The sequence below is a fragment of the Sminthopsis crassicaudata genome, chromosome 5, assembly GCF_048593235.1.
Source record: "Sminthopsis crassicaudata isolate SCR6 chromosome 5, ASM4859323v1, whole genome shotgun sequence".
NCBI lineage: Eukaryota > Metazoa > Chordata > Mammalia > Dasyuromorphia > Dasyuridae > Sminthopsis > Sminthopsis crassicaudata.
This window is the reverse complement of record NC_133621.1, coordinates 56,284,254-56,298,403: the sequence shown is the minus strand read 5'-3', so window position 1 is coordinate 56,298,403 and position 14,150 is coordinate 56,284,254.

The following is a 14,150-nucleotide window of genomic DNA, read 5'->3' as shown; positions in this document are numbered from 1 at the left end:
TACCAAATTCAGCTTCCAAAATAGTGCTTGACTAGTAAAATTCCCAAAGATTGGAAGTACAACAACTAACCATCCAAAAAAATCTGTATGATCGCCAGAAAAGGTTTATCCTGAGTGGAGGGAGCAGACCACCTTAAGCAGGGAGATAGAAGGAGAGGCTAGTCTAGTGAGTGCACCTGGGTGGGTTGGTCTGTGTGGCTGGAAAATTTACAAGGAGGACTCTACCACAGGCTGGCTGCTCTGCTTTGGTTGCAAAGCAGTAGAGCAACAGAGGAATTACAGCCAAAGGTTGAGTGTACTCCAAAATAACACCAGAATCTAACTGGATCTGGCTATAAGCACCCAAAACCAGATGTGAGTGACTCAGCACAGATCACAGCACACGTGTGCAGCTGCATTCTGGAGAACAGGGATTTTGTCCGGGGCAGTCACAAATCTGACAGGCAGGGGGTCCCAGGCAGGGAAGCCTCTAACCTGCATGGGGAGGGGATGGGCCAGGGGCAACAGAACTTTCACAGTGCAATTGCCCTCTCCAGGGCTGAGACACTTCCTGTATGGTACAGGGATCTTCCCAAGGCAACTGCTACTCCCAACTGCAAGGTCCTGCCTAGGGCAGTTACTTTTGCTGCTATGCTTCTAGCCCAGGGTAGTCTCTAATCCAAACTGCAGGGCTTCTAGCAGGGAAGCTCCACAGTTAGGCCTGTGCTACTCAGGGCAGAGACACTTTTAGTGGGGAGCTTTTCCCAGACCACTTCCACAGCTTTCTGCTCTTTGCAGCCTGTTTGAAGGATAGCTATTGTCAATATCTCTCTTCCTGCTCTACAGAGGAAACTGGAAAACCCTTGACCTGAAGGCACATCATAAGGGCTTTAGAACAATGAGTCAAAATAGCAAATGGACCATGGATAGCTTCTATTCAGAAAGAGAGCAGGTTTTCACCTCCAAGGAGACAAATAGCTGACAGGTTCATGACAAAACCCTAAAGGGGGATGTAACCTGTCCCCATCATACAAGGCTCTCCTAGAAGAAATGATAAAAAACATATTTTAAAAGACAGCTAGAAGGAAACTGGGGAAAGGAAAGAGAAGCTATGCAAGAGAGGAAAGAAAAGGCATATAACTCATTTAAAGAAAAATTTGATAAAGTGGAAAACAAAAGGAACTTCCTGAAATGTGAATTGGAAAAGGTAAAGAACTCCAAGGGAGTGCAAGGAAACAGAATTTATGAATTGGAAAAGGTAAAGAACTGCCAGGAAATAGGATTTGTGCATTCAAAAAAGATAACAGGATTTGTGAATTGAAAAAAACAAAAGAGCATTAATGCAGTAAAATAAATAAATAAATAAATAAAAAAGAAATAATGAAATGGAAAATAATTCCATGGAGCAAAAATAGTCATTTAAAAATTAATTAGAAATATACATAAAAGTAAAAAATTAAAAAAAAACTAATGGAAAAAACGCATTAAAAATAAGAACTGAACAAATATAAATGAATGATTCCCTGAGACATCAAGAATCAGTCAAGAAGCACACCTGTCAGATTGCCTAGAATGACAGGGAAATTGACTACAGAATGTTGAAGTGGATGTGGAAAAATTGGGACACTGATATACTGTTGCTGGAATTGTGAATACATCCAGCCATTCTGAAGAGCAATTTGGAACAATGTTCAAAGCATTATCAAACTGTGCAAACCCAGTTATCCAGTGGCATTACTACTGGGGTTATATCCCAAAGAGGTTTTAAAGAAGGGAAAGTGACCTGCACGTGCAAGAATGTTTGTGCCTGCCCTCTTTGTAGTGGCCAGAAACTGGAAACTGAGTGGATACCCAATAATTGGGAATGGCTGAATAAATTGTGGTATATGAATATTATGGAATATTATTATCCTATAAAAAGTGATCAACAGGCTGATTTCAGAAAGGCCTAGAGGGACTTATATGAAAATTTGCTGAGTGAAATGAGCATGACCAGGAGATCATCATAAACTTCAACAATAATACTATATGATGATCAATTTTAATGGATGAGGCCCTCTCCAACAATGAGATGAGCCAAAACAGTTCTAATAGAGCAGTAATGAACTGAACCAGCTACCCTCAGGAAAAAACTCTGGGAGTTGACTATGAAACACTACATAGGATTCCCAATGCCTTTATTTTTGTCTGCTTACATTTTTTACTTCCTTCACAAGTTAATTGTACACTGTTTCAAAGTCCAATCCGTTTTGTGCAGCAAAATAATTGTTTGGATATGTATACATATATTGTATTTAACTTATGCTTTCATGTATGTAACATATATTGGTTTACCTGCTATCTGGAGAAAGGGGTAAGGGGAAGGAGGGGAAAAGTTGAAACAAAAATTTTGCAATTATCAATGCTAGAAAATTACCTAGGCATAATTTTTTTTGTAAAAATAAATAAAAATAACATTCAAAGAAAAGAATCAGTCAAGCAAAGACAATAAAATAAAAAATAGAAAAAAAATGTGAAATTTCTACTTGGAGAAAAAAAGAACTAAAAAGTATATCTAGGAGAGATAATCTGAGGATTATTGTACTTCCTGAAAATTATGGTAAAATAAAAAGCCGAGATATATATTCTTTAATAAGAAACCATCCAAACAAACAAACAAACAAACAAACAAAAAACAGCCCATAAGTAATAGAATCAGAAGGTAAAATGAGTATTGCAAGAATTCATCAAACACCTTCTGAAATTGAGTTTAAAATAAAAACTCCAAGGAATAGTGTGACTAAATTTCAGAAGTATCAGACTAAAGAAAAAATATTCCAACCAACCAGGAAAAAAAGAACTAAAAAATGTGAATGAAGAAAATAATTCATTAAAAATCAGGACTGAAGTAATAGAAATGAATGATTCATTGCAAAACCAAGAATCAGTCATACAAATCAAAAAAAAAATTAAAGCTGGAGAATATCATCAAATACTTACTGGGAAAATCTATAGACCTGAAAAATAGATCTAGGAGAGATAATCTGAGGATCATTGGACTTTCCAAAACCTATGATGAAAAAAAGAGCCTAGATTCTATTTTACAGGAAATCATCAAAGGGATATGTCCAGAAATAACAGAAACAAAAGGGAAAATAGGCGTGGAAAGAATTCATCAAACTCCTTCTGAAAAAGACCCTAAAAAAAGAACTCCATGGAATATGGTGGCTAAGCTGCAGAACTACCAAACTAAGGAAAAAATATTGCAAGTAGCTAGGGAAAAAAAAAAACAAAAACAAATATCAAGGTGCCACAGTACGGGTCATGTGAAATCTGGCTGCCTCCACATTAAAGGATCAAAGGGCCTGGAACCTGATATTCCAAAAGGCAAAAGAACAAGGATTGCCACCAAGAATAAACGACCCAGCTAAGTTTAGCATTTTCTTCCATGGAAGAAGATGGTCATTTAATGAAACAGAGGAATTCCATTTGTTTCTAAGAAAAAACAAAACAAAACAAAACAAAAAACAGACTTTAACAAAAAAATTAATCTACATCCACAAGACTGAAGAGAAACAAAAAAAAGAACTCTTGAGAACTGTATCTCTGTTGTGGATATACCAAAAGTCCACATGGGTAATTTGATTTTACTTATATAATATAAAAAAGGGAAGTAGGAAAGGGAATGGCTTAGTATCAGTAAAAGGGGAAGGAGTGATAAAAATAGAGAAACCAAATCCCAGGAGAGGCATAAAAATGTACCACATCTGAGGGAATTTAGAGAGGGGAAGAAACATTGTGTGAATCTTCTCTCATCAGAGTAGGCTCAAAGAGGAAATAATTGACATATTTGATTTTCAAAGAATTCTCTCTCACCTCATTGAAAAGGGGAGAGGAAAAGGGAAAAGGAAAAGGGGAATAAGGGAAGGGTACAAGAAATGTGTAGTGACTTAAAATGAGGGGGGAGGGATACTAAAAAGGGAGGGCTGCGCATCACAAGTGGGGTCTATAAATTAAATACTTGGGAAGGGATTCAGGGGGGTCAAGGGGGAAAAAAGCATAATCAGAGGATAATATGATGGCAGGAAATACAGAATTAGGAATTTTAACTGTAAATGTTAATGAGATGAACTCTCCCATTAAACCGAGGCAGATAGCAGACTGGATCAAAAGTTCATCAGAATTTTTTATTTCCTTCACAGGCTAATTGTGCACTATTTCAAAGTCGGATTCTTTGTGTACAGCAAAATAACTGTTTTGCTGTGTATACATATATTGAATTTACCTTATATTTTAACATATTTAACATGTAGTGTTCAACCTGCCATCTGGGGGAAAGGGTGGGCAGAAGGAGGGGAAAAGTAGGAACAATTTGTCAATGCTGAAAAATTATCCATGCATATATCTTGTAAATAAAATCTGTAATAAAAAGCTAACAAAATATAGGTCTCCCATCTTAATGACAAAAAAATTGCCATGAGAAAAATTAAGTGAAAAATAGATATAGAGGGAAATAGAGAATGCTTTGATCTGTATACAGGAACACTCTATTCTTTTCTGTGAATGGATAGTCTTTTTTGTTTATTTGTTTGATTTTGTTTTTGTTTTTGTTTTTGTTTTTTACCATGCCTCCTTCAGAATAATTAAGGATGGTTGCATTACTGAGAATAATTAAATCATTTTGTGCTGATCATCGAAGAATATTGAGATCTTTTTACATATGGCATGTTTCACTCTGTTCATGGAGGATTTTGTAGGGTTTTTTCTCCCTGTGAATATTCTGCTCATCATTTCCCAGTGAACAAGGAACATCTATCAGGGAAACTTGTTTCAAAAATTGCGTTTACATTTACTATTTCTAATTGCATTTCCAACCCAAATTTATTCTCTCATTTTACACTGTCTCTCCTGCAAAGCAGTTTGCTGCTTATCAGTGACTCTTCCAAAATGACCTCTTCTTTAATCACTCCTCCCTTCTCATGTTGCATTAACCTCCTATTTTCCTGCAAGCTAAGATAAGAGTTTGATATCCCTATTCAGTATTGATGGTGTTTCCTATTTGAAGCAATATTGATGAGAATAAGGTTCACTCAACCAACCTCATGTATCCCTCTTCCCCTCCAACAGAAAAGTTTCTTCTTGACTCTAACTTCCAATGGAAGTTAATTGGCCCCTTTCCCTTTTCTCAGTGCATTCCCATCTCACTGCACTAAATCACTTTTTGAGAAAAGCTGTTATCCCTTCCTCTTCACCTCACACCTCTTATTCTCTGGCCATGTTTACTCCTTCAACTGCCAGAATTACAGCCATGTCCTAGCGACTTACAAGTATCATCCTCCTATGAAGCAATGGAAATAGATACAACTTAAAAACACTCCCAAATATACCGATCGTGCTGCAGTCTCTGTCTTGAACTGTCTTCCCCAACTCGCATGTAATATCTGTTTTTGACCTGGATGCCGAATTGCACCAGAACCCCCAATGTGTCCAAAACAGAATGTGTTCTTTGTCCTGCACCCTCTGCTCTCATATGAAATTCGCTTTTCTGTCATTGAGGTTTGCTGGTTCAGTCATCTGCCACACTTTCCTTTGCTTAGCCCACATACCATCGCTTCACTGAGGCATGTTTTCATAACTTCCTGAAATGCATTTTCCTACAGAGGTTTGCTTTTCTTCACTCCCATAGCTAACAAGCTGGTTACCCTGTCCACCTGTCTCCTAAGCTCTTCTGATAGCTTCAGTGTATCATTGCAATTATGTTTTAGGACATTATTTTTCTAGACTCTATTGATCTGGCATATTCTAGTGGATGTACTTTTGGTCTTCCCTCTTTCAAGGAATTTCTGGTAGTCTATCTTCCTCATTTAATTCAGTGACTGATATAAAAAGAAGTATTACTACATGTTGGTTCAAGGATTCTCACCTTGGGGAAATACTCCATTTCTTTTCATCATGTAGAACTGCAAGGATGTCCTGAGGGAAAAGAATGATAACAAATAAATCCTCAGCTTTGTTTCCAATAACTACCCTATCTTCCCGGCTAAAGCAGCAGCTAGCAGTTCAAGAAGGCTCTAATAGCTCATCGGACACAACCCAGCAGCTTCCTTTCATCGTCCTCTATGTTTTAACAGTAGAGCCAACCTCAACACCTTTGATAAAAATGATACATTCCTCTGGGTCCCAGTCCCTGTTTCTTCCTTTCTCCATCCCTTCTTGCCAGGTTCCTCATATTAAAAGAAATCCAAAGGCAGCAAATGAGGAACTCCATTATAGGACAAGAGAAATAGAAGTTGACACCTTGCAGACAAAGTGTCATTCAGTATAAACTCTCAATCAAATTCATTTGTTTGCTTTGGTGGTTACTTTACACTGCTCAAAGCACAAAATTTCTGAGAATTACAATATTTTTTGATTTCAAAACATCCTATGGACTTGCCAGGCTGACAGACTATTGGCTCCTATCCCTCTTTCTTCTTTCCCTGAAGAGTTCTCTATTTCTGTTCTCAAATCCACAAGCCCTAAGGGCAAACTTCTCATTACAAATTCGATCAGATGGGCCAGACATACAAGTTCGAAGTCCTAACCTACACTTGTACCCTGGATTCACCTTTCTGAACACTTTCCGTGACTTGAAGCACACTAGGTCACTAAGAAGTAATGAAACACTGTCTTCCCATATACAGAGAGAAAGGGATTTTCCATACCTTCCCTGGATATCTACAGATACAAAGAAAAATCTTGTCCACCCACTCCCATCGAAAAAATGGAATAGATAGATATTTTGAAATTACAAAGAATGTGTTTTATGACTTTTAAAGATGGTTTGGAGAAAGATGGAAGAGGCTCCAGTAGCTTGTCAGAAAAAGTGGAAGAACATTGATACTGCTCTGCCCCACCTCCTCTCTGGCTAAAGGAATCCACAAGTGTTTGGGGTTTAAGCTTGGTCTCCCAAAGGATGGAATTCTTTGAATAATCTAACCAATAGGATCTGCTGGCAGTCTCGGGTTCACATCAGGAGAGGGTGTAAGAGGAAACACTTTTCGGTCCTTTCACTGTTCTCAACATCTTTTCCCAATATACCATCTCACTTGATCCTTATATCAATCTTGTGAGGAAATGGAGGCAAACAGGGCAACTGGTTTGCCTCAGGGAACTCTCAACTCTGTCTTATACTGAATTTGAAACTCTAGTCATCCTGACTCCCAGGTCCATGTCTCTCTTCTACTCATGAACAAAGGAGCCTCTTCAGGAAAACAACAAAGTGCCATTTTCTTTGTAGGTGAGTTTCAGATAATTTGAGTTATCTCCTAAGAGACTACACAGGAGGCTTCTCTCTTAGGATCTCAGTTGTATTGAGGACATTGAGGACTGAGGAACAAGTATCTTGTCCATTTCCTGTTGCTTGCACAAGGAAGGTCTCTCACATTAATCTCTAGAACAATGTCTTCCCACAAAATGACACAGCTCCCCCCAAACTACAAACTTCCTCATTCTTCGTCCTACATGTATTCCCACCAGAATGGTCTGCACCAAGGAACTTCTTACCTGTAACAGCTTTTTCAGGATGGGAAATACAAGGAAGCCCCTTAGCTGATGAAATATGAGGTTGTGGAATGAATACACACAAACCTTAACGCTAACCCTCTTTCACTTTCTCCACCTACCCCTGGCTCTGGCGCTCTCTCGCTCTCGCTCTTGCTCTCGCTCTCGCTCTCCCTCTCCCTCTCCTCTCCCTCTCGCACAGAGCACGGTTGTTGAGACTCCTGGCCTTTTATCCTAGTAACACATTGTGAGGTAGTGATGACATCAAATGGAACCATTTTGCTGTTATATCCGTTACCAACCGGAGTATATGTGCACAATCAGCATGCTTCTTCATTACATTGTTTCCTGAACCAAAGACACTCTCCCTGAATTGGATTTCAAACTGTATTTCCCACAGATTCCCATTCAAACTTCTTCCCAGCTTCCACCTAGAGTGTACCTTTACCAAAGATTGAAAATATTTCTGAACACTAAAATTTTAAATTTCTTGTCTTTCTCGGACTGTCCATTAACAAAGAAAAAATATATTTACATCGGGTGTTCACGGGTAAAGAGAATTGGATTCACTTCTTTCTAAAACATTTTTCATTTGGGTTTCATGTCTTTTCTATTTCTGGTTCAAATCCAGGATAGATATATGTCTTGCATTACTGCACAGGCCACAAACTTGACATATTCCTCCTTCTCATCTCGTATCTTCTCTAACACTCTTTACCTCCATTCACATGCTTTAGGCAAACTTCTTTTAATTTATTTTTTCATTGGAGTTGTTTATTTTCAAAACATACACAAGGAAATTTTTTTCACTATGGACCCTTGAAAAATCATGTGTTTCAATTCTTCCCACCTTCCCCCCCCCTCCCTCATGTGGATGGCATGCAATTCAATATATGCTTACCACAGTTAAAGACATGTTAATTCCTATATAGGCATACACATTTATGCGATTATTTTGATGCAAAAGACAAATGAAATTAAAAAAAATAAAAATGGAATAGATAATGAAATTCAAGCAAATCATAACAAAAACTGTGAAAATGTTATGTTGTGATCCACACTCAGTTCCCACAGTCGTCTCTCTTTGTGCAGATGATTGTCATCATGAACAGATCATTGGCTCAGGCCTGAATCATTTCACTGTTGAAAAGAGCCAGGTCCATTAGAATTGACTGTGGTACTGATGTTGCTGCATACTATGGTTTCCTGCTTCTGCTCCTTACCTTTAGCACCAGTTTATCTAAGTCTCTAGGCTTCGCTGACATCACCCTGGTGACTGTCAAAATTCCTTTTTACTCTCACACCTTAGGTAGTCTAGTCTGCCTCTACTGAAATCATTTGGTGACTTCAACTCATCCAATTTGTGAAGGAACTAGTACAGTTGCTGTGAAAGGGCTAATTTCAGCCTCTCTCATTCCCTTAACAATGCCACGAATCAAATGGAAAATAAGATCAGAAAGAGCTTGATCTCCGCCAACACTCCAAACCTCTGTACCCCTACTTGTTCATTTCACACTGAAGCATATACTGTATTGTTATACATCTTCCCTTGCTTTCCTTGATGTTTGATAGTAAAAATATCCTGTTTTCCAATAATATCACCTGTTCCTTTGATCCTCAGTTTCTTCACCTAGAGAATGGGAATGGATACCAACACTTGTATTTATGAAGCATTCTGAGAAAAGCATTCTGTAATCTTTCAAGCTTTATGCAAATGTATTTTCTTTTTATTAATGTGCTTATTTAAAGCACATTATTAGAAGTTTTCAGGTTGATGTCTTAGAATCAGAAGACCTGACTCGAGCTCTTAGTTGAGATACTAACTTTAAAAGCCTGAGTAAAGATTCAAAAGAGACACAATTTGTACAACTCCATTTGCTCAGCTGCAAACTGTGGCTAATAAAGGGTAGCATATGTAAGACTGCTGATAAGAGATAATGAGATGGTAGATGTAGAAATCCTATGAAATCAAATATGAGCTTTGTCTATGATCTCCTTTTTCAGGTATAGATTGCCAGCAAGTTTTCAATAACAAATCCAAAGCCTCAAGTAACTTTAAAAAAGGCAAAACCTCCTTGCTACTCTACAAAATCTTGGAAATTTAGAGTGGGAAGAGGCCTCATTTCATTCGCCCATGCAGGCCAGTGCTGTCGCCTTATTAGAAGCACTTCCTTTATATCTCTTCCATTTCATTTAAGTTATCGAATTTATCGGCATAAAGTTGAGCAAAGTAGCTCCTAACTATTGTTCTAATTTCCTCTTCATTAGTGGTGAGTTCACCCTTTTCATTTTCAAGACGAACAATTTACTTTTTCTCTTTCCTTTTTTTAATCAGGTTTGCTAAGGGTTTGTCTATTTTGTTGGTTTTTTCATAGAACCACGTCTTAGTTTTATTAATTAATTCAATAGTTTTTTTACTTTCAATTTTATTAATGTCACCTTTTATTTTTTGAATTTCAAGTTTTGTGTTTGTCTGGGGGTTTTTAATTTGTTCCTTTTCTAGCAATTCTAGTTGTAAGCCCAATTCGTTGGCCCCCTCTTTCTCTATTTTATGCAAGTAGGCCTGTAGAGATATAAAACTTCCCCTTATTACTGCTTTGGTTGTATCCCACACATTTTGGTACGGTGTCTCTTTATTGTCATTTTCTTGGGTGAAGTTATTAATTATGTCTATGATTTGCTGTTTTACCCAATCACTCTTTAGTATAACATTATGTAGTTTCCAATTATTTTTTGGTCTATTTCCCCCTGGCTTTTTATTGAATGTAATTTTGCTTGCATTGTGGTCTGCAAATTATGCATTTACTATTTCTGCCTTACTGCATTTGATTTTGAGGTTTTTATGCCCTAGCATATGATCAATTTTTGTATAGGTTCATGAATTGCTGAGAAGAAAGTATACTCCTTTCTGTCTCCATTTAGCTTTCGCCAAAGATCTATCATATTAAACTTTTCTAGTATTCTATTTACCTCTTTGACTTCTTTCTTATTTATTTTGTGGTTTGATTTATCTAATTCTGAGAGTTCAAGGTTGAGATCTCCCACTATTATAGTTTTGCTATCTATTTCCTCTTGCAGCTCTCTTAATTTCTCTTTTAAGAATTTAAATGCTGCACCACTTGGTGCATATATGTTTAATACTGATATTGCTTCATTATTGATGCTTCCCTTTAGCAGGATATAATGCCCTTCCTTATCTCTTTTAATTAGATCAATTTTTGTTTTTGCTTGATCTGAGATGAGGCTGGCTATTCCCTACCCTTTTACTTTTAGTTTGAATGTCTCACCTTGTTTCAGGTGTGTTTCCTGTAACCAACATATAGTAGGATTCTGACTTTTAATCCAGTCTGCTAACTGCTTCCTCTTTATGAGGCTGTTTGCCCCATTCAGATTTATGGTTAGAAGGACTAATTCTATATTGCTTGCCATCCTCTTAAGCCCCTGCTTATGCTTTTCCCCTTTCCTTCCCTCTTACCCCCCTACCCAGTATTAAACTTGTGAACACCACTTGCTTTTCACAGCCCTCCCTTTTTAGGATCCCTCCCCCACCTTAAAGTTCCTCCCCTTATTTTACCCCTTATCCTCCAAATGTCTGTATTCCCTTCCCCTTAGTTTACTCCTTCCCTTTCACTTTTCAATGAAGTGGAAGAAGTTTCACCATAAATCGAATATGTCTATTGATACACACTATATTCATCTCCCTCTTTTCTTTCTCTCAGATATAATAGGTTAGCTTTGCCTCTTCATGAGATGTAGTACCACCACTTGACACTTTTTTATGATATAATTTCCTTTCCACCTCTAGTTTCTAAGACAAATTGTACATATGTTCTTTATGTATTTTTTTGGCAGAAGTATAGTTCTCAAGATTTCTTTTTACCTTTTTAGAAATCTCTTGAGTTCTGTATTTGAAGATCCAACCTTTTATGGAGGTCTGGTTTTTTCATCAAAAATAGATGGAATTCATTTATTTCGTTAAATGTCCATCTTCTTCCCTGGAAAACGATGCTCATTCTTGCTGGGTAAGTTATTCTTGGCGGCATACCAAGTTCCTTAGCCTTTCAGAATATCATGTTCCAGGCCCTTCATTCTTTTAATGTGGACGCTGCTAGATCCTGGGTTATCCTTATTGTGGATCCTCCATATCTGAATTGCTTTTTTCTAGCAGCTTCCAATATCTTTTCCTTTGTCTGATGGTTCTTGAACTTGGCCACTATATTTCTTGGCATTTTGATTTAAGGGTCCCTTTCAGTAGGTGATCGATGAATTGTTTCCAGAACGTCTGGGAAGTTTTCTTTGATAATTTCCTCGAAAATGGTGTCCAAGCTCTTTTTTTCCCCACATTTTTCAGGGAGTCCGATTATTCTCAAATTGTCTCTCCTGGATCTGTTTTCCAGGTCTGTTGTCTTTCTAGTAAGGTACTTGACATTCTTTTCAATTGTTTCATTGCTCTGGTTTTGCTTGACTACCTCTTGGTTTCTCCTTGAGTCATTCTTTTCTACTTGTTCCAGTCTAATTTTCAATGATGTATTTTCTTCACTCACTTTTTTATATCTCTTTGTAATTGTCCAATTGAGTTTTTATCTTCTATGGAATTTTTTTTCCATTTTATTCATTTTATTTTTTAGGGAGCTGTTTTCTTTTTCCAGCTCACTAATCTTGTTTCTCAATGATTTGATTTCTTTATGCACTCTGTCTTTGAATGCATGGGATGACTTCTCCTGGCTCTCTTGCCAAGCTTCCTTTTCCTTTTCCCATTTCTCTTCCAGCTCTCTTGTGAGAGCCTTTTTGATTTCCTCTATGAGATTCTTTTGTATTGAGGAGCAGCTCATATCCCCCTTAGGGGATTCCTCTGGGGACAGTCTGTTTTTAGTCTCCTCAGTGTTTGAAGTCTGCCCTCTCTCCATACAAAAGCTGTCAAAATTTAGAGCCCTTTTGAATTTTTTGTTCATTTTGTCAGAGTAGGAATCGAAAAAAAAAAAATAAACAAATTGACAAGAGAAACAGGAGGTCTGTTTTGCGGGAATTGGGGCTGGATGGCATCAATGGGCTTCCTCTACAGACCGGGGGTAGGACATCAGAGAGGCACTAACAGAACAGCGATGACTGTACTGAGTCTGTGCTCTGAGGCTCTGAGAAGGCTCTGAGTCAGTCTAGATGGGGGTTGGGGGTGGCCGGTTCTGAGAGACGCTGGCTTTCCGAGATTTTAATCTTCTGCCACTCTTTATAATTACTTTTAATCATTTCTAACTCTTCATGAATGAAAACCTGGAAACAAAGTTGTGTGCCCATAAATTAAGAAATGGTCAAACAATAAAAACAAGGGATTTGGAAAAACATGGAATGATGATGAGAAAATGGGGAGAATGTTTGCTTGAAGAATACATCTTTTTGTGAATATTTTAAAAATGTGTGTATGTATCTATATGTATCTATACATATAGATTATACATCATAAATAAATACATTATATATTTGTTTATAAATTTTCGCATTGTTTAACATGTATGAGACTGTTTGCCATCTACAGGAGGGAGTGGAGAAAGGGAAGGGAAAAGTTGGAACAGAAGTGAGAGCAAGGGACAATGTTGTAAAATTACCCATAAATAAATAAAAATGCCAATAAAAGCTAAAAAAAAAAAAAAAAAAAAAAAAAAAAAAAGAACTGGTGGGAGAAGGAATCATCTAAAGAGAGGAGACTGAATGGGATCAGGGGAAGATGTCTCAGAGGCCCTAAGACTTTAAGCCCAAATTTCAGGACATCACATGATCTCTACTCTCATAGGATTGTAAGGCAGAAAAGGTCAGGCCTAAGTTTCATGAAGGAAGGAGACTGCATTGCTGGTCATAGGCCAATTGTTACTTCCTTTTCCAGCCATCCACTGAAACCAAGGCTTTTCCTCTTTTGCCAACCCATCTTTTTGGCCTGGGGACATGATGGGCTGTTTCCTTAGTGTGCTGGGCCCTCACCTTGCAAGCACTGAATCCATGCTTTCTGTTTGTATTTGGAGATGCCTCCGAGTAGCCCATCTGAGTCAGGAAGTCACACTCAGAATCCTAATTTTTTTCTTTGTCCTGGGTTTTTGGCTCAGGATTAGATTTTTTCTTTTAAAACATGAAAATGTGCGTTAGTGCATAAAAGAAATGTAATTATTTCACTTAGATCATTTGCTGTCTTTGGAAGAGTGGGGTGAAAAGAGTGAAGGAGAACACTGGGATCACAAAGATTGACAAAAATGAATGTTGAAGTCTCTACCTATATTTGAAAAAAATACTCATTTCAAGATAAAAATAAAATTTTAAATATACTTTATGCAAACATTCTAGTGTAAGCTCTCCCTTTCTTCTCTTCTTTCTCTGCTTTGCCTCTCTCCCCTTTTAACTACACCTTTCTCTTCTGTCTTCTCTAAGTTGGTGTTGCTGCATGCTCTCTCATCCATTTTTCTCCTTTCTCCTCATGCTATCTCCACCCTCCCCTCTCAGAATCAGCACTTAGTAGATCTCTTTCCAGTCTTTAACTAGAGCTGCTGATGTGCCTTGGTAAATTCCAATTATCGTTCGCATTTAAATCCCACCAATGAATTTCCTTGACTTGGTATTATGGGATGTTATTTTCCTCTTTGGATATTTTTCCCTCATGTCTTATCATT